Source organism: Marmota marmota, unplaced genomic scaffold (genome assembly GCF_001458135.2).
Source record: "Marmota marmota marmota unplaced genomic scaffold, marMar, whole genome shotgun sequence".
In the NCBI taxonomy this organism is placed as follows: Eukaryota; Metazoa; Chordata; class Mammalia; order Rodentia; family Sciuridae; genus Marmota; species Marmota marmota.
The window spans coordinates 38,617,831-38,636,136 of record NW_025999977.1 but is presented as its reverse complement, the minus strand read 5'-3'; the positions used below and the strand labels follow the sequence as shown (position 1 = coordinate 38,636,136).

At 49.7% G+C, this 18,306-nt stretch overlaps 1 protein-coding gene across 3 annotated transcripts in view; it reads left to right on the top strand.

Moving 5' to 3' along the window:
- Positions 1 to 3,358: 3,358 nt before the first annotated feature.
- Togaram2 (TOG array regulator of axonemal microtubules 2) overlaps positions 3,359 to 18,306 on the top strand; it is a 60,913-nt gene continuing 45,965 nt past the window's right edge. For 2 of the 3 annotated variants that reach the window (XM_048804600.1, XM_048804598.1), the window contains exon 1: positions 12,880 to 13,090. The gene's annotated coding sequence lies outside the window, so the exon portion shown is untranslated. Of the gene's footprint in view, positions 3,492 to 12,879; positions 13,091 to 18,306 lie in introns of those variants that run through there. The other variant, XM_048804599.1, reaches the window with a different exon arrangement.

Below are 18,306 nucleotides of genomic sequence, written 5' to 3'. Positions count from 1 at the left end.
CAAAAAAATAGTACAAATTAAAGCTCTGTGGCCTCTTACTGTGAAATGCCCCCCACCCCTCCCGGCCCTTATAGCACAAGCTGCCCTGGCGGGACTTTTCCTATGCCTGAATTGAGCATTGTGAAACTCTGGAGTTAGAATGGCGATGATCCCATCTCCCGCACTTACTCTGTGGTCTTTGGAAAGCCACTCTGTGAGGGTCAGTACTCTCTTCTACAACATGAATATAAGAGCAACTCAGAGGATGGCTACGAAGATGAACTAGAAGTCTGTAATACCTCCAGGGACCAGCACCATGCAGACACTTATAAAAAACCTCAGGGATGTTACGAAATTAGATCAAGGCCTAGAGTCAGCCAGTCATCAATTTCAAAGTCACCCAAGCCAGAGCTTGGGCTGGTCTGGAATTCTGGGATGTGATCCTTCTACCTCAGTCTCCCGAGGGCAAGAACCATAGGCACACCTCACAGTGCCCACCTTCCAATCTTAAGAACATGTGTCCCCCCATCTTCATTTATTCCCCATCAAGAGGCTCTCTTTAATAGTTAAATTGACATTTTTTTTCCTTGACATAGCAAATTCTAGACAGGGCTGTTGTCATGGTGCATTTTCTGTTGCTGATAACACAACATCTCAGCCTCTATAAATCATAAAGGAAAAAGTTTATTTTTCTCATGGTCCTGGTCCAAGGTCAAGGGCCCACATCTGACAATGGCCTTCTTGCTGGCAGAGTCCCAGGGTGGCATAGGGCATCACTTGGTGAGAGACCTAACCAAACTGACTTTTATAGTTGAAATAACACATTAATCCATTAATTATGTAAATGGATTAATCCATTCATGAGGGCAAAGCCCTAATTGCCTTGTTTTTTGTTTTCTGTTTTTTGGTACTAGGGATTGAATTCAGGGGCACTCAGCCACTGAGCCCTATTTTGTATTTTTTTTAACCCTTCATATTTTTTTAATTTATTTTTTATTAGCTACACATGACATTACAATGATCTTGGCAATTCATACATTTGATTCATTGGGGTATAATTTCTCATTTTTCTAATTGTACAGATTGCAGAATCACACTGGTCATAGAGTCACCTATATACATACAGCAATCATAATCCTATTTTGTATTTTATTTAGAGACAGGGTCTCACTGAGTTGCTTAGTGCCTCACCATTGCTGAAGCTGGCTTTGAATTTATGAGCCTCCTGAGCCGCTGGGATTACAAGCTTGGGCCACCATGCCCAGCTCCTAATTGACTCTTAAAGGTCCCACCTGGTCTGCACTCTGAATATCTCATAATGGGGATTACATTTTGACATGGGTTTGGGGTGGGGACCAACCACATTCAAACACATAACTGAGCAGTTCTTTCTTTCTCTTTCCCCCTCCGTCTTTCTCTCCTCTCCCCTGCCTGTAGTCTGCCATGAGGCCATCTCGTTCCTTTATACTCTTACCCTCCTGCTCCCACCATACGCACCCTAGGAACAGCGTGTGTGCTGAACGTGCTGCCAGGGAAGCAGTGCCCTGTGTTGCCCTTAAAGGGCCATTGCTCTGCCATGGGCAGTCAATGCTTCAAAGCCAGCTGGTTGGGATGGAGGGATGGAGGAGGCTGGCTGCCGGTAGCCCAGTGAGGAAGATCAGCATGAGATGAATATGGGATATTTGCTCTTTACTGTCACCACAAGAATGAGCTATCCACTGTTCTCAGAGAGGACGACAAGTGTCCACCTGTGTTTAACAATGAAGCCTCAGGACAACCTGAGCACGGAGACATTTCAGCAGGATTGCAGCTGAGCTTCGAGCCAGGTGTGTGCAGCAGGCCAGCCACCTCAGGGTAGGGAGAGGCTTTGAGTTTTGCCATGGAGATCTTCAGTGCTAGTTCTAGCCCCATTTAGATATGAGGTTACTGGTATCTGAGAGGTCAAGGGCTTTGCCCAGAGCCACACAGCATCTGTGGCTGTCTGGCAGCATGTGGGGCAGCAGCAGTGGGGGTGGTAGCAGGGTGAGAAGCAGGGGCTTTGGTGCAGAAGTGGGAAGTTGCAGTCTTTCTGTGGCCAGTGAGTCAGGACACACCCAAACTCGTGGAGCAAATGAGGATTCCAGAAGACAAAAGGCCCAAGGGGACATGGGTCATTAATGTGAACGGGTCATTAGTTTTCATGCCTGTGACATCCTGGTGAACAAAAACAAAACAAAAAGAAAAAAGAAAAAGCAACACAAAAACCAAACATTTTGGAAACAAACAGACCTCTGTTGGAATCCAGACCTCTTGGCCTTCCTGACCCTGGAGGTCTTTGACTCCTGCTTTCTTCCTGGGTTTCTATCCTTGCTTGCAGAATTAGAGATAAGTCATCATCCACAAAAATCATGTGACTGCCCTGGCACACAGTAGGTACTTAATGAATGTTGACTTCCTCTGTTCTCTTGCTTTCTCTCCATTTGGATTGCCTTATATATGATTCCTATAACAGTGCTAGGACATAAACAGGGGAAATATTCTTATTCCCCTTTTAGGGGGTAAGAAAGTGGGGTTCCAGGAATTGTAATGATTTGCCTGAGGCCTCAGGGATGAAGCTGGGTCTGGATCCCGGAAGTCCTGACCATGTATGTCAACTGCTAAAGAACAGGACAGGCTGGGTTTTAATCCTGACCCCACCAGTACAAGTCGAGAGACCTCTCTAAGCCTCAATTTTCTCATCTGAACAGTGGGGATAACAAGAGGATCCACCCCAAGTTTTGTTGTAGGGTAAATGAGTCAGTATGAAAAGTGCCTATGCTGCCAATAGCTAGTGCAGGTTTGGAGAGTTTCAATTTGGAGCCATTAGTAGCAACGGCTACTAGTGAGACCCTGTCTCAAAATAAAACACAAAGAAAAGGCTGAGGATGTGGCTCCGTGGTTAAGTGTCCCTGGGTTCTATCCATGGTACCAAAAAAAAAAAAAAAAAATCAAGGCATTAGGAGGCCCACTCTCAGGGCTTATTTTGGATACTTTCTTTGGTCATTCTGGAGGGTGTCCTTCAGAGTTCTGGGTGTCCTGCGTACTAGTGACATAGTACCTAGTCAAGTTACTTCTTCCTGGGAGGGGGGGAGCCAGGCGCCTGCCTGTGTCCACTCCTGTGTCCATACCTGAATTTGAGTCCGCCTTCGTCCCTGAGTGTGTCTCTGCCTGCCTGCCTGTGGTTCTGTAGGAGCAGGCTCTTTATATTCAACTGGCGACTGACAGGCTCCAAAAATTGATTTATATCCATGGTAACTGTCACCCTGGCAAACAGTGAGAGAAACAAGAGTCTTTTCTTTCCATTCCCATCAAACAGAACCAGGGCCCAGAAATCACTGGGCTGCTCCCTCTCTGGCCAGTCCTGGCTGGTCTCCTTGAGGGGGATGTGCTTGTCCTCTCCCGTCCCACTCCCTCCCAGGAAGCCCGGGCTGATGGTGTGAGCGCACTGGAGACCAGCAGGCCCCGAGACTGGAACCTGACGGCTGGCTGCTCAGGTAACAGCCAGAAGCTGCGCTTGTCAGTCACAGTCCAGAGAGGACGAAATGCACAGACAGGCTTGTGTTTGGTGGTAGTTCAGAGAAGGGATTGATGGGGTGCACGTGGGGTCCCCGTCCACCCTTCTGAGGTGAGAAGATATTCTCTCTCTCTTTTTCTCCTGTCATTGAAGCTGGTTTTCCATCTTCTCTGGGGTATTTCTTTCTCTGACTGCTTTTTCTTCCCCTGTTGCTTGTGATGTCTTTTCTGGAGAGAAGTCATGAGAGTGTTCTTGGACCAGCTGAAGAGAGAGAGTATACATCTTGACTACAGATCTGATCTTTCGAGAGGGTCCCAAGAGGTACAATATTATTGAATTGGAGGATGAATTTGTTATTTGGTTGTGCTCAAGTTCTGGACTAGTTGCCTTAGAAACTTTGAAATAGATTAGAGCAGATTTTCATATTGTGTGTGCTTTAAAACTCTGGTCTTCAGAAATATATTATAAACACCCAGGTCTTTATAGTCATGCAGATTTGGAAATTGTTTCATATGCTACCCCTTTGGGAGTATCAAAATACCTAGAGCATATTAGAGGCTCTGAGAGTTAAAGCTAGAGCAATGTTATTTAAGCCCATGCTTCCCAAACTTTCTATAGCATTAGAACCTTTTCTTTTTGCATTCACATTTGTCCCACAAAACACATTTTGGAAAAGTCTGGCCAAGGGTATGGTTCCAGAGTAGTCAGAATAGAACATAAGATCCACTTGGATTCTGGGGACTTTACCTTTCATTTCCACTATATTCCAGAATCCCTGAGCTGTAAAGGTTCTTGGTGGGGTTGAGGTCTGGGAAGTTGGAGGTTTGCTGCCAGGCTTCTTGGACACCTCTAAGGATGGAGGATGCACTGTATTTTGTGAAAGTCCATCCTTAGAGCCATTTGTTAAGAAGTTGATTCTGCACACCCATTAATTAGCATTCCAGTTCCTGGAACCACGTGGCCAAACCCAATCCACTGGGGCTTGTTATTTTGCCAATGGCTGAATGGTGCGCTCGCATCCCCCTCTGAGTCTCTATGTCCTCGCTGTTGCTTGTGGGATGCGGTCTGGAGCCCCTCCCTTGCTGGCTGTCACATCCTCCTCCCTCTGGGTGGGCTGTGGTTTGCTGACACCTTTCCTCCTGTGTGTTGGGGAAGAAAGCAGATCTGAACTCTGACTTGGCATTTCCCCCTGCACCTGCCCCCAGGCTCTTGCTCAGGCAGGTCACCTCTGTCCCCACCTGCTTGCCTTCCTCCTTGGAGGGCAGCTCCAACGTGATGGGAAAGGTTATTCGAAGTCCACACCAAGGGTTTGATTGTGCTAGTCCCGGTGGAATTAGGTTCTCAGCCTCGTGATCAGGCTTCCTAGAGACCTTTCAGTCACTGCCTTCTCCTCCGCACACGTGTCTGTGACAGGACACAGAGTCTCAGTGAGCAAGCTGTCTTATCAGTTAGAAAGCTGTCAGCGTCAAGCCACAGAAAACCTCCCACATTAGCTGGCAGGCAGCGGTGAGGCTTGATCTCCACTTGAGGCTCAAACAGCCTCTAATGTGCTTCTTGACTTGGTCTCTTGGTGGCATCCAGTTGCTGTGCTCAGGATCTTTCAAGTCCCTGGGACACTGCTCCAGGGAAGAGAAGCCGACCCTGTCATGTGGAACTGCTTTTTTTCCCCACATTTTTTATTGGTTCATTATAGTTGTACTTACTGATGGGATTTGTTGTTACGTATTTGTACAGGAACACAATATAACGACACCAGTGGCCAATGTCACTCCCCGGCACTTACCCCTCTCTCCATCCCTGCCTCCCAGCCCTTGGTCCCTTTCTTCTACTCCCTTTGATTTTTAGGATTTGCATCCCACTGATGTTTTCCTTTTTCCTCTCTAGCTTCCGCATATGAGAGAAAACATACCACCCTTAACCTTCTGAGTTGGACTGGTTTCCCTTAACATGATGGTCTCTAGTTCCTGCATGTTGACAAGAAATCAAAGAAAACAACAAGGCACAAAATGTGTCTTGAATTTAGGAATTTCCTGCAAAATGCCATAATTTCCCTGCAAATGCCATAATTTCATTTTTCTTTAGGGTTGACTAAAACTCCATTGTGTATATGTGCCACATTTTCTTTATTCATTCATCCATTGATGGATACCTAGAATGGTTCCATAGTTTGGCTCTTCTGAATTGTGGTGCTATAAAAGTGGGTATGCATGTATCACTATCTTTAAGATGACTTTAGTTCTTCAGGGTAAATACCAAGACATGGTATAACTGTTGACCCACATTTTGAAATTGTTTCCCAGTTGTTTCTTCATTCCTAATATTTCACATTTCTTTCTTTTATCATTTCCTTTCTGTATGAAGAAATTTCTCCATCTTTTGTCTGCTGGTGACAAATTCTCTTAGAACATTTTCATTTCATCTTCATTCTTCAAGAATATTTTTGCTGGGTACAGAATTCTGAGTTGGCAGTGTTTCTTTCAATCTTTGAAAAGTGTCGTACCTGTTCCCTTGGGCCTGCTTGGTTTTTGATGGGAAGTCTGTAGACAATGGGCCATTTCTCTCTTGATACTTTCAAGATTCTTTTCTTTTTTGAACATTGATTATGATACATCTTGATGTGAATTTCTTTGGGTTCATCCTGTTTGGGGTTGCTCATTTTCTTGAATCTGTAGATTAGTATCTTTCACCAGACTTGGGAAGTTTTCAGCCAGAATTTCTCTGGACACCTTTTCAGTCCCATACCCTTTCTTCTATCCCTCTTGAACTACAATAATATAAATGTAAGATCTTTTATTATAATCTCTCAGGCTCCTGAAACTGTTCATTTCTTTTTAGTCTATTCTCTCTGTTTGTTCATCCTGAGTAATTCTATGGTTCTATCTTTGAGTTCACTGATTCTTTCCTCTCTCATAGTCATATTCATATTGATTTGTTTATTTCAGTTGCATTTATTTATTATTATTTCTGTTCTAAAATTTTCATTTGCTGTGCTTCTATTATTTTTATTTTTGCTTTTTGTTTTGTAGTGCTGGGAGTTGAGCCCAGAGTTGCTCTACCATATCCTTCAGTGGTAGAAATACCTAGTACTGAGCTTCTCCTTCTCCTTCTCCTTCTCCTTCTTCTTCTTCTTTTTTGGTAAGCCCATTCACCAGCCTATTTATGTTTTAGTTTGAGACAGGGTCTCACTAAGTTGCTTAGGGCCTCACTAACTTGCTGAGGCTGGCTTTGAACTTGTGATCTTCCTGCCTTAGCCTCCCAAACTGCTGGGATTACAGGTGTGCACCACCATGCCCAGGTGAGCTACCTTTTTATGTATCTATTTTTATTTTGAGACAGGATCTTGTTAAGTTGCCCAGGCTAGACCCAAACTTGCAATCCTTCTGCCTCCACTTTCTGAATAGCTGGGATTAGGGGCTGACACCACCATGCCCAGGCGTTTTCTTCTTTGTCATCTTCTATTTCTTTGGTGAGACTTTAAAAATATTTTTTTCTGTATTTCAAGCATGTTCATCGTGCTTACTGAAGAATTTTTATGCTAGTTTCCTTAAAAACCCTTGTTAGGTAATCCCAGCATCTGTGTCATATTGATGTTGTATTGTTGATTATTTTCCCACTCAAGTTAGAATTTTACTTGTTCTTGGTGTGGTGAGTGATTTTTGATTGTATCCTGAACATTTTGGGTATTGTGCTGTGAGACTCTGGATCCTCTTGTACCCTCTGTTACAGGCAGCCTTCTGTTCGGAGGCAGGACACAGATCCAGGTGGGGGTGAATATGCCATTGGGCCCCACTGCCACCATCTCAGCAAAAGCAGGTCGCCACCTCATACTGCCAAGCTCCCCCTGTTGGCATTAGTTGGGGAGAGAGATTCTACTCCCCACTGGGACCTGCTAGGTAGACAGTCTTTTAAAAACAATGACAACATACATACAGGAATGTACACATGTCACAAGTATGTGCAACATAATCTTGATGAATTTTTACACACTGAAAATGTGAAAGTTTTTAAAGAATTTTCTCCTTCCTTCCTTCCTTCCTTCCTTCCTTCCTTCCTTCCTTCCTTTCCCTCCCTCCCTCCCTCCCTCCCTCCTTCCTTCCCTTCCTCCCTTCTTTCTTTTCTTATTTCTTTTTGGTACGAGGGATTGAACCCAAGGGCACTTAATCATGGAACTGTATCCCTAACCATTTTATGTTTTTTAAAATTTTGAGACAGGGTTGCTTAGGGCCTAACTAATTTGCTGAGGCTAAATTTGAACTCAAGATCCTCCTGCGTCAGCCTCTTGAGCCACTGGGATTACAGGTGTGCACTGCTGTGCCTGGCTAGAATTTTCTCGTTTCTTTGCATGTTCTTATGTTTCCAATTATTTTTCTCCATCAGCTTCCAGAATTATTCATTCACTTGTTAATTTCTTCTTCCCCCTGTTCTTTATCTCTCTTCACATTCATTCTTTATTTATCCATTCATTATATGTGAGTTTTCTTCCCTCCCCCTTTATTATCCTTCCTCCCTTCCATCTGTCCCATCCCATCCTATCTTATACTTTGTCTTATCCTTTGCCATTTGTCTACCGCATCCCATACTACCCCATCCCGTCTGCCTACCTCCAATCATCTGTTGGCCATTGGAGGAACAGGTAACTTCTCCTGTGGCTGTGCGGCAGCAGCTCTTCTCTGACACTTTTTTGGAGAAAGGGGGAGAAAGCAGAAGGGTCAGGTCCATGTGGAGTGAAGGAAAAGCTTCTCTTGGAAGAAGACCCTAAAGGGGAGCTGGGGCCAGGAACAACAGAATGAGAAGGCCTCAGTCCGTAGCCTGATTTCCTGCACAGCCCTCTGGGCTTCATCTTCCCCTCCTCTGTGATAGGAGGGTTCAGCTGGGTCCTCTCTGACCTGTGGCTTAGGTTGCATATATTATTTTGGAATTTCCAGAAAATTCCCAGAGAACAAGTCAACACAGAAGGGGAAGCCAGTTTGGAGGGGCCTCTCCTGTGCCCTTGGCAGCATCTGCATAGCCCCGCCCTGCTTAGGGTGCAGTCAGCGCCTCCTGTTCTCACAGGCTGGGCTCCGAGGAGGTGGGGTGCATGATAAAGCACAAGCCAAGTGTGGAGGACAGTGGGTCACAGGGGCAGTCTGTGGACAGTGCTGCTGGCCTTGGCTGTCCGTTTCTCCGCAGGGTGTCTGGCAGGTGGAAGTGAAGTTTCCAGCCTCGATCCCCAGAATACAGGGCCTCGGGCCTCAGGGACCTGGAGGCCATTCAGTGTCTGATCCCTTCATTTCACAGATGACAGTTTGGAAGCCTAGGGTAGGCAGGGGCTGGAGGCCACATAGTAAAGCTGGTGACAGTCTCTTGTCCCCTTGGCCCTGCCATATGATAATCATCCTTAGTCTGGGCTCAGTTGATCCTGAGGGGTTCTGAAGCAGGGGTAAGGGGAGGCACAGCCTGAGTGTGCCACTTCTCTGGGGTCCTCACATGCTCCATGTAATCTGACCTCCAGCTCTGACAGGCTGGTCCTGATTGATAATACGGTAGCACCAGCCAAGGGGGTTAGAACTTGCTCTACCCGCCATACATGATGCCCAGACTCTGTAGGTTGGAGACAAGGCCTGGTCCTGGGAAAAGCAGTGGGTGTTGCAGGGAAAAGAAGCTCTTGGGCTAGTACCCCCACCCCCGCAGTCAGATGTGTGTCACTCACACTTGTGCTGAGTGTCTACTGTGGTCTGACTGCGCTTGGCTTTTAGAGATAGAGACTGGAGCTCACCCCAGTCTAGGTATGTGTGGCTGGGAGGGGGCAGTTGTCACCTGTGCGTGCTGGGATTGGGAGGAGATGCCGAGAAACCACGGGGGTCACGCAGCCCTGGCATTGGCCACACTGGGATCTTCACCAACCCAGGGAGAGCTGTGCAGGAGCCCTGACCTCCAGGTAAGGGGTGCAGCTGGCCCCCAGGGCCCTGCTGGAAGGAAACTGGGGAATAGAAGCCTGGCTCCCTCTCCCCTCCGTCCCCTGGCCAAACCCAAGGGAAGGCGGAAGGCAGGAGGGCCTGTTGATGTAGCTCACGGAGCTCAGCCTTGGGGCACAGAGCAGGTGGACCAGGATGGCGGGAGTTCTCCAGCACATGCTCCCTTTCTGGGAGTGCTCGGCATCACGGGGGCAGGTCACGCTGCTATGCCCAGGAGATGATGCTTGGTTTTCTGGGCTGCCATGACCATGAACTAGAAATTGGGCAGTTGAGAACCACAGAACATATTGCCCCACAGTCCTGGAGCCAGAGGCTGAGGTCGAGGTGTGGGCAGGGTCCACTCCCTCTGAAAGCACCAGGGAGGGATGCTCTGGGCTTCTCTCCTGCCTTTGGTAGGTTGGGTTGAGGCAATTCGACTCTGTTCTCCCACGGTGTTCTTCCCGTGTGTCTGTGTCCAAACCCCTGCTTTATGAAGGACACTGTCTTACTGACTTTGGTGCCCACTTCACTGCAATATGACCTCCTCTTAACTGATGACATCTGCAATGACCCTATTTCCAGATAAGTTCACATCTGGCGGCTCTGGAGGCGAGGACTTCAGCTCATCAATTTGGGGGCACACAATCCAATCATAACAAGCTGTCTTGAAAGATGGGTATGAGTTCTCCAGGCAGACAGGCAATGTGTGTGTGTGTGTGTGTGCGCGCGCGCAATGAATACAGGTGGAGCCAAATACACACTCGGAGCCCAAGGGCCAGCCGCATGTTCGGGTCCTGGGAACTGTGTGCTTCCAGATGGCCAAGCAGGCCCTTGTGTCTTGGTCTCTCCTTTCTCAATCTGCGGCCCTCTCTCCCTGCAAGCTTTTGCCCCAAATTCCTTCAGAGCTCCTTTCAGGCCTCCTGAGTCTCTTCCCAGTTCTGCCTACCTCCCACTAGGGTTCCCTCCAGGCTTTGTGAAGCTTGAAGCATCTCTCTTTATTTGGGAGGCTGAGGCAGGAGGATTGCAAGTTCGAGGCTAGCCTTGGCCACTTAGAGAGACTCTGTTTCAAAATAAAAAAAATAATAGTAAAAAAGCCTGGGGATGTAACTCAGTGATAGAACGCCCCTGGATTCAATCCCCGGCATCCCAGGAAGAAAGAAAGAAAAAGAGGGAGGAAGGAAGGAAAAAAGGAAGAAAGGAAGGAAGGAAGGAAGGAAGGAAGGAAGGAAGGAAGGAAGGAAGGAAGAAGATAGATATGAAAATATTTCCTTCAGGTGATAAATCACAGGGGTCTAGATGTCCAAGTCCCTTTCTGTGACATCTTCTAGAGTGAGTCACCAAAAAGCATCCAGGAAGTTCCCTGTCACCTGGGGTCCCTCCCATCCTTGCCACTTCAAGTACCCCAAGTCTTTCTCAGTGCCTGCATTCATGGTGTCCATCTCCTGGGCTTGTCTGTTCTTCAGGCTTGTCTCATGTCACATGCACAGTCCTGGTGGGCATGTGAATATTGGTGAGTGCTTGCTGTGTGGCGGGGGTACCCCCAGTGATTCCTGAGAGTCATTCATACCCACCTCCTGGGGAAGGGAGGCTCCATGGCCTCCCTGCTGGGCACAGAAGCCCATTTCTTGACTCAGGCCACAGGATTGTTAGGGTGAGAATCAATTCTGTGTGTGTGTGTGTAGGGGGTGTGGGGCTGGGTGTTGAACCCAGGGTCTTGTGCATGCTGGGCAAGCACTCTACCACTGAACTACATCCCCAACCCTTTTAAAAGTTTATTTTGACAGAACAGAGTGTCACTGAGTTGCTGAAAGTCTTGCTAAACTTCAGAGGCTGGTCTTGAACTTGAGATCCTCCTGCCTCAGCCTTCTGAGTAGCTGGGATTGCTGGTGCTGCAACATTGAGTCCATCTTGAGAGCTCCAGTTCTTAAGAGCTTTGCAAATCCTACCTGTTATTACAGCTAATTCAGGCATGAGCCGATGGTTACCTCTTGGGGCCTGTCTCTGTAGCTTGGCTTGGAGGGCAGTTGTGCTCTCCCTTGTGGCCCAGGTGGCCATCAGGAAAACCTGGCGCTTGATGGTCCCCAGAGGCAGAGTGCTGTGAATGAGTGAGGTGGGCAGAGAGGTGGTGGGGAAAGAGGGCCAAGCTGGGCCAGGTTGAGAGGCTCCTTGGTCTCAGTGCCAAGGTCAGGGAGACAGGAGGGAACCAGTGGGGGGCGTGACCTTCAGATCTACGGTTTAGCAGCTCTGATTCTGGGGGAAGAGTTCACACCTCCTCTCCCTGGCAGTGCCCATCCTTTCTGGCTCTCACTGGTGACTGGTTCTCATGAGCTGTGCAACTTGCTGAGCCTCAGTCTCCCCATCTGTAACCTTAGGCTCCTTCAGACCTGTGTCCCAGGGGTTATTCAATGCTTAACACAGACACGTGGCCATTGGTTCAGCTTTGGAGGAGGCACCTCCTTCCTGGGCTCTGCTGGAGGGAGCCCTGGAGTCCAGATCACCTGCCAGTCTGCTCCGCTCGAGCAGCCCCTCTGCCTTCTGGCTGGCCAGCGCCCTCTGCAGGCGAATCTTATTCTCCATCTTTATTGTCTGTATCTCTGGCCCTTTTGGAGCTGCCAAATTAAGCCGCTTTTTCCAGGGCAAGAGGAGAGAGTCCAGGAAATTATCTAGTGGCCAGGCCTCCTGGAGGTGTGACCAGCTACACCCCACCTTCCCTACTCCGCATCCTGCCTGGCTGCTGATTCCTCTGTAAGGAACAGTTCTCATCTGAGGGGATCCAAGCCGGCCTGGGCTTTCTGCATCAGGGCTAGGGCTGAATGAGGAAGCACATGGGGTTGTTGGGTTCCACATTTTCCCAGAACAGGGATGAAAAATCTGGTTGGGGAGGAGGCCGTAGGATTTCTGCTATGCAAGTACCTCTGGGGAAGTAGTGGAGGGCCCCCCGTGAGCTAGATGAACCACAGGCCTGTTTCAGGCTTCTGTTGAGTCAGTACCTTATTATACCCATTTTCCAGATGAGGAAACAGGCTTCGAAGGTTAAGCACCGTCCAGGGGCACACAGCTGGAGCACCAGAGTCAGGACTGGAACTGCCCAGTGAGTGCACGAGGCCTGGCTTCGGACCACGGCTGGCCTCTGCCTCTAGGAGCAGCAGGTGGACAGAACCAGATGGGGCCCCGAGGCCAGCTGAGGAAAACAGAGTCTCCACTGCCCACCACCCCTGCCCCCAGGCTGCCATGCACTTCCTGGCAGTGGCCGCCACGCAGTGGGGCCCAGCTCCCTCTCTCTGGTCTCAGCCACTTGAGGGAGGCAGAGCCTGGGTGAGCCACAGGGGAGATGAGGCCCAGGAGAAGTCTCTGGGCTCCGTCTCTCCCCCAGCAGGGAGCTGTGGCTCCTTCAGAGCCTGGTTGCTATGCAGCCGTGTTTATTCAAGGCGAGCCTAGCCTGGCGGAGAGCAGAAGCCACCACCAGCAGCAGACCGTGGCTACCCAGCACCTGTCCAGACAGGAAGCTGGCCCAGGGCTGTGAGGCTGGGCCAGTGCCAGGGAAGGCCAGGCATGGGGCCTCCCAGGACCTAGGGACAGTATTGGCTCTGAAGAGACTAAGAACCCCGGATTCCTCTGGTGGCAGGGCTTTGGCCTCTGGACAGAGGTGAGAGGCAGTGTGTCTACAGTTTTGGGTGGGAAGGAGGGAGAAATGGGAGGGCAGGTCAGGACCTCTGAAGTCCTTGGAGGGAGGATGAGGACCTGACCTGGCACAAGACCATGTTAAAAGGAAAGGCATCATGCTGTGCTGTGGAGGCTGTGTGTCTGCTGGAGGCCCCTGCCCCTCTCTGGGCCTTCATGTGTCATCTCTAAAGGAAAAGGTTGAACTTGCTGCTCTCTGAGTGCTGTGGGCCGAGGCAAGAGGGCTGCCCTGGGCTGTCCCCTTCCCTGGGTGCTGGCCTGTGGAGTGCTCTGTTTGGGGTAAATTCCAAACATGCACCATGGCTTCCTGGGACTGCCAGGGACCATGGCACAAGGAAAGATTGGGGGGGGGGGCATGCTGCTTGGGCTGGGGTGCCTCAAGCACAAACTGGTCTGGGTTTGAATTCTGACACCAGCCTGTGACACTCTTACTCGGTATGTGGACTTGGGCTCTTTGTCTCTCTGAGCCTCTTTCCTTTCTGGAAAGTGGGGTTCAGTCGTGCCTCCTGGCAGGAGGGCCGTCTCGTGGTAGCCAGGGGCAGCTGCTGACTTTGGTGCCATTATCATCACAGGGGGAGGGCATCCTGTTCTTTTCTGGAGCAGATTTTGTTCTCCTGCTACTGCAGTATCTGCCTGCCTCCTTCCTCTGCCAGGACAAGGCCCATGTAGGCTGGGGACCTGGAAGAGCCGATGCTTGCTTGGGAGTGCTGCGGGCAGAGGGGGGTTGCACTTGCCAGGGCGTCAGTGCGGTGGCTGGGCGCAGAGGCACCTGGCCGGGTGGGATGTGAAGGGCTCTGCTCTCCCACCCTGGAGGGCCTGCAGCCTTTCTCGCCACAGTCTGGCTGGCTTCCGGCACTGGCTCTGGTTGAGCCCATAGAGCCTGGTGGCAGATTTGAACAAAGGGAAACGTAGGAGAGGATAAGAGACAGGGAGATGCTAAGCTGAGTTCTGGAGAAATGTGCTTCTGAAGGCAGCCGCGTCTTTCCTGGGGCAGCAACGCTGCAGACAGCAGAAGGTACCGTCTGGTGCAGGAGCAGCTTACGGAAGGGTTATACGGTGAACATCTGGGTGGAAACCACCCAGGTCTCCTTCAGACACATAGCCGCGTTCCACGGGCTCCTCCTTGTCCTTGACATGGTCGTCTCCTCCCCCCACCGCCTGGGGGTGGGGTTAACACTCTTTAATTTCTCTTTGCTTTGCTCTGAAGTTCTGCTCTCTGTACCTGCATATCTGAGCCCTTGGCTTAGTTTTGCCCTCCCTGGGTCTTCATGACAGTAGAGTCGCACTCCGTAACATGCTGCAGACGTCCACCGTGTCTTCATCCCACAGTGTGGGCACCTCTCAGTCACCCTGCATCCCTGGTGGACATTGGGATTGTCTCCATATTTTGGCTGCTGACCATAGAGCTGCCACGAACATCCTTGTGCTTCTTTCCTGGATCACGGGGGCAAGATTGCCCTGAGGGTGGTTGCCCAGGTTGCACAGGGTTGGTGCATCTTGAGCTTCACAGTTGCACCTTGCCTGCCAGTCACGGCCAGGAGTCCTTTCTTGGCATTGTCATTGACACCCGCTCTCGCTTCTCATCTCATGCCAGTGTTTGCAGGGCAGGGTTGCATCTCATTGTTTGCATCTCTCGGTTTCGGGAGGTTGGGTGCCCGCCCCAGCTTTTCTTCCAATCTCTTTGGCCACCTCCTCGCTGTGCTCAGGTTTCTGACTTCCATCTTCCTCTCTGCCCTCCTGGTGCCCTGTCCCTCTCCACCATCCTTCTCGGAGGAACCATCACCCATGAATGTCCTTCTGCTGTGATTGATCTTTGAGCTGCAGATGCAGGCTCCAGGGTGGGTACCTGCAGGCCAGAGATTGGCAATTGGTCCACATCTCAAAGTCTCTGGTTCTTGGCTCCACATACGTACTTACATTCTTCGTTGGTCTCAGATTTTCCTTCAGTAAAACTAGGATTTAAAAAAAAAAAAGTGGCCCTCGGTGGCAGTCTTCTTGGCCTTCCAGACAAAAGCCAGCCTATGCCCTGGGAAGGCACACACGTGACCCTGGCTCTTACTCAAAGACAGTCGACTTTCTCATGGGCCTTTGGGAAAAGGACAGAGCTGGGGGCTGAAGTTTCCTGAGCTCATGGGGCACTTTGTCAAGAGCCTTCTTCTGAAGCCATGGCTGAAACCACTTTGCTGAGACTTTGGTTGGAAAAGCTGTTTCATTTCTCCTTAGTCCTTCTGACAGTTTGAAGAGGTGAACTGCAGCTGCCTTAGCTGCTCCTGGAACAGCCGAAATGTGCGCGAAGCACTCCAGGCCCTGCCGGCCCAGCGGGACCTTGTGGGGAGGCCTTGGTGGGAAGTGGAAGGAACATTTCCTCTTCGCCCCGTAGGGCCTAACAGCTGGCAGCCAGTGTGACGTCTGGAGGGTTGTGCCAGGGAGAGGCCTTGGCTCCTGATGGCCTTGGGTATGTTTTTTGGACTCAATACTGAGTCCCTCAGAATTCACACATGGAAACCCTAGTCCCCAATGCATTGGTACTAGGAGGCCTGGCCTTTGGGAGGTAATTAGGTTTAGAAAAGGTCATGGGCCTGGGAGCGGGGAGGAGTCCCCATGATGGGGTTAGTGCCCTCAGAAGAGAACAGAGAGCTCTCTCTCTCTCTCTCTCTCTCTCTCTCTCTCTCTCTCTCCTGTGAGAACACAGAGAGAAGACAGCCCTCTGCCCATGAAGCATGTACCCACCAAGAACTGAATCACCTGGCCCCTCCGTCTTGGGCATCTAGCCTCCAGAAGTGTGAGAGAGAAACTTGTGTGGGTTAAGCCGTTCAGTCTGTGGTATTTGTTATAGCAGCCCAAGGACACTAAGCCAGTATGTGACGCAGTCTCTCTGAACCTCCAATAATCATTCATTGACAACTGAGGGACAGCTGATAGCCAGGTCCCTCACAATTTGAAATTGAGAGACAGGAAAAGCAGGTACAGGCCATGGTGTTCAGTGGCTAGTATGTGTTTTGACTCATCTCTAATTTATATTTGCACCAACATGATATACAAAAGTGTGGGCAGGTTGGGAAGGTTTGAATTTTGTAATTTGATGTATAAACTATGAACCCTTCCTTTGTCCTGGGGCTGCAGCCTGCTCACACAGTTCTCTTTGTGAATTAGAAAAAAGAGCCTCTGTCCCAAGATACTTCTATTCATCAGAAGAAGGTCATAATAAATATGAAATCTGTAGCATCTGCAGCATGAATGTTGTCCCCTTAATTATGACACCCTTGTACAGTGCCCAACCTGGATAATCAAACATGGCAGCCTTACCTTCACTGCTTTTCAAAAAGACCTTAAATACAAATTTCACTCATAGACTTTCCCATATCTTTTAGACCAATGATTCTCCTATCAGAATTCCCTGGGTAGGGGCGAGGGGGCTGTTCAAATGTTGTGGCCCTGGACATATGTGTATGAGGCCCTCTTCCTCTTCTCTCTGTTCCATCCAGTTCTCGTCCCCTCCCCTAACACAGGCACTGAGCTGCTATTACAAATGGAAGGTCCCGTCCTTATTTGTGTTGGGCATAAGAACAGTTGGGAAGGGCTGCTTTGTTCTGCCCTGTCTGGGAGGTCATTAAGGTGCTAACTCTCTCTTACCTCGGACCTCTTGAGAAGGGATCTCTTAAGCATTTCCTGGCAAGGTGGCGCAAAGTGTCCTGTCCCAGCTTGCCTGCTGCCTCCTGTTCACCTCAGAAACTTAGGAAACGAAAGGCCATCCTGCTCCAAGAAGCAGGGCCTACGTTTGCCACTCAACCTCAGCCAGGCCTCTGCTGCTTCCTGTCCTAAAGGCTTTCAAAAGACATAGTCCACTGGGCGCCGTGACACACGCCTGTAATCCCAGTGGCTGGGGAGGCTGAGACAGGAGGATTGCGAGTTCAAAGACAGCCTCAGCAAAGGCAAAGCCCTCAGCAACTCGGTGAGACCCTCTAAATAAAATACAAAATAGGGCTGGGGATGTGGCTCAGTGGTCGAGTGCCCCTGAGTTCAATCCCTGGTACCAGAGAGAGAGAGAGAGAGAGAGAGAGAGAGAGTCCCCTCTCCCTCACAGCTGAACATGGCAAAAGTTACCAAGCAAACAGTGACATGAATGGCAGTGTTATGGAGTACTTGCTGGGGGCCAGATGCAACATGAAATGCTTTTTGTACGTTTGGAACACTCTCAATAACCTTGTGAAATTGACACTATTGCCATTTTGCAGTTCAACAGAGGCTCAGAGAAGTTTAAAAATGTGCCACAGGTCACACAGCTAGCAGGCGATGGCGTTTAATCCACCTCTGTTGACTCCCAGATACACACTCTGAAATGCTGGGTGCCACCGTCTCCCTGAGCTGAGACCACTGGTCCGGACTCTCCCACTTAGCAGTTCTGTGACCCCGATTAGCCTCAATCGTCTTATCTATAAAATGAGGGCAGTAATCTCCACTTTCTTGCTGTTTCTGAAGTTCAGTGGCCTAATACTTGGAAGCATATCGTACACGTAACAAATGGGACCTAGAAATGTTCATTTCCTTCGCTTAGTGTCTTCTCAGTAAGACAATCTATAAAGACTCACTCCCATTTGGGATCCATTTGTTCATTCATGCTGCTAGTATGTGCCAGGCTCTGCGTTTGGCACTCTTCCTGCTTGTCTTTGTATTCCCGTGGCTGCTAGCTGACCCGCACCTCATATTTGGTGGGGCTCAGAGCGTCCCAGGAGTACTGGCCCCACCTTATCTCATGATGGCAAGTGAGATGGTACCTGCAGCCAGTGAGGGTGCTCCAGAGCTGGCAAAGGGGGCTGGGGTTTGGCAGGGGGGTATCTCATCTGTGAATGGCCTTCCTGCTGGCCCAGGAGCCAGTCACAGCTGGAGCCAGGGCCTGGTGGGTGTGGCCACCAGTCTCCTGGGTGGGGGCAGAGGTGGCTTTCAGGACCCTGGCTCTAGAAAGGGCGATGAATTATCAAGAAGATGGGACTCTTGGTGGAATCAGCCCTGACCCAGGCTGCCCCAAACGGAGGCACGTCAGGGACAGAATAGAATCCATCTGTTTTTTCTGAAGTCAGAACACAGCCTCCAGGATCTTTCTAGAACCTCACTGCTCTCTAGAATTCCTCCTCCACCACTGGCCATTTGTGGCTCCCTGATGACCCTTCCCCTGGCTGTCCC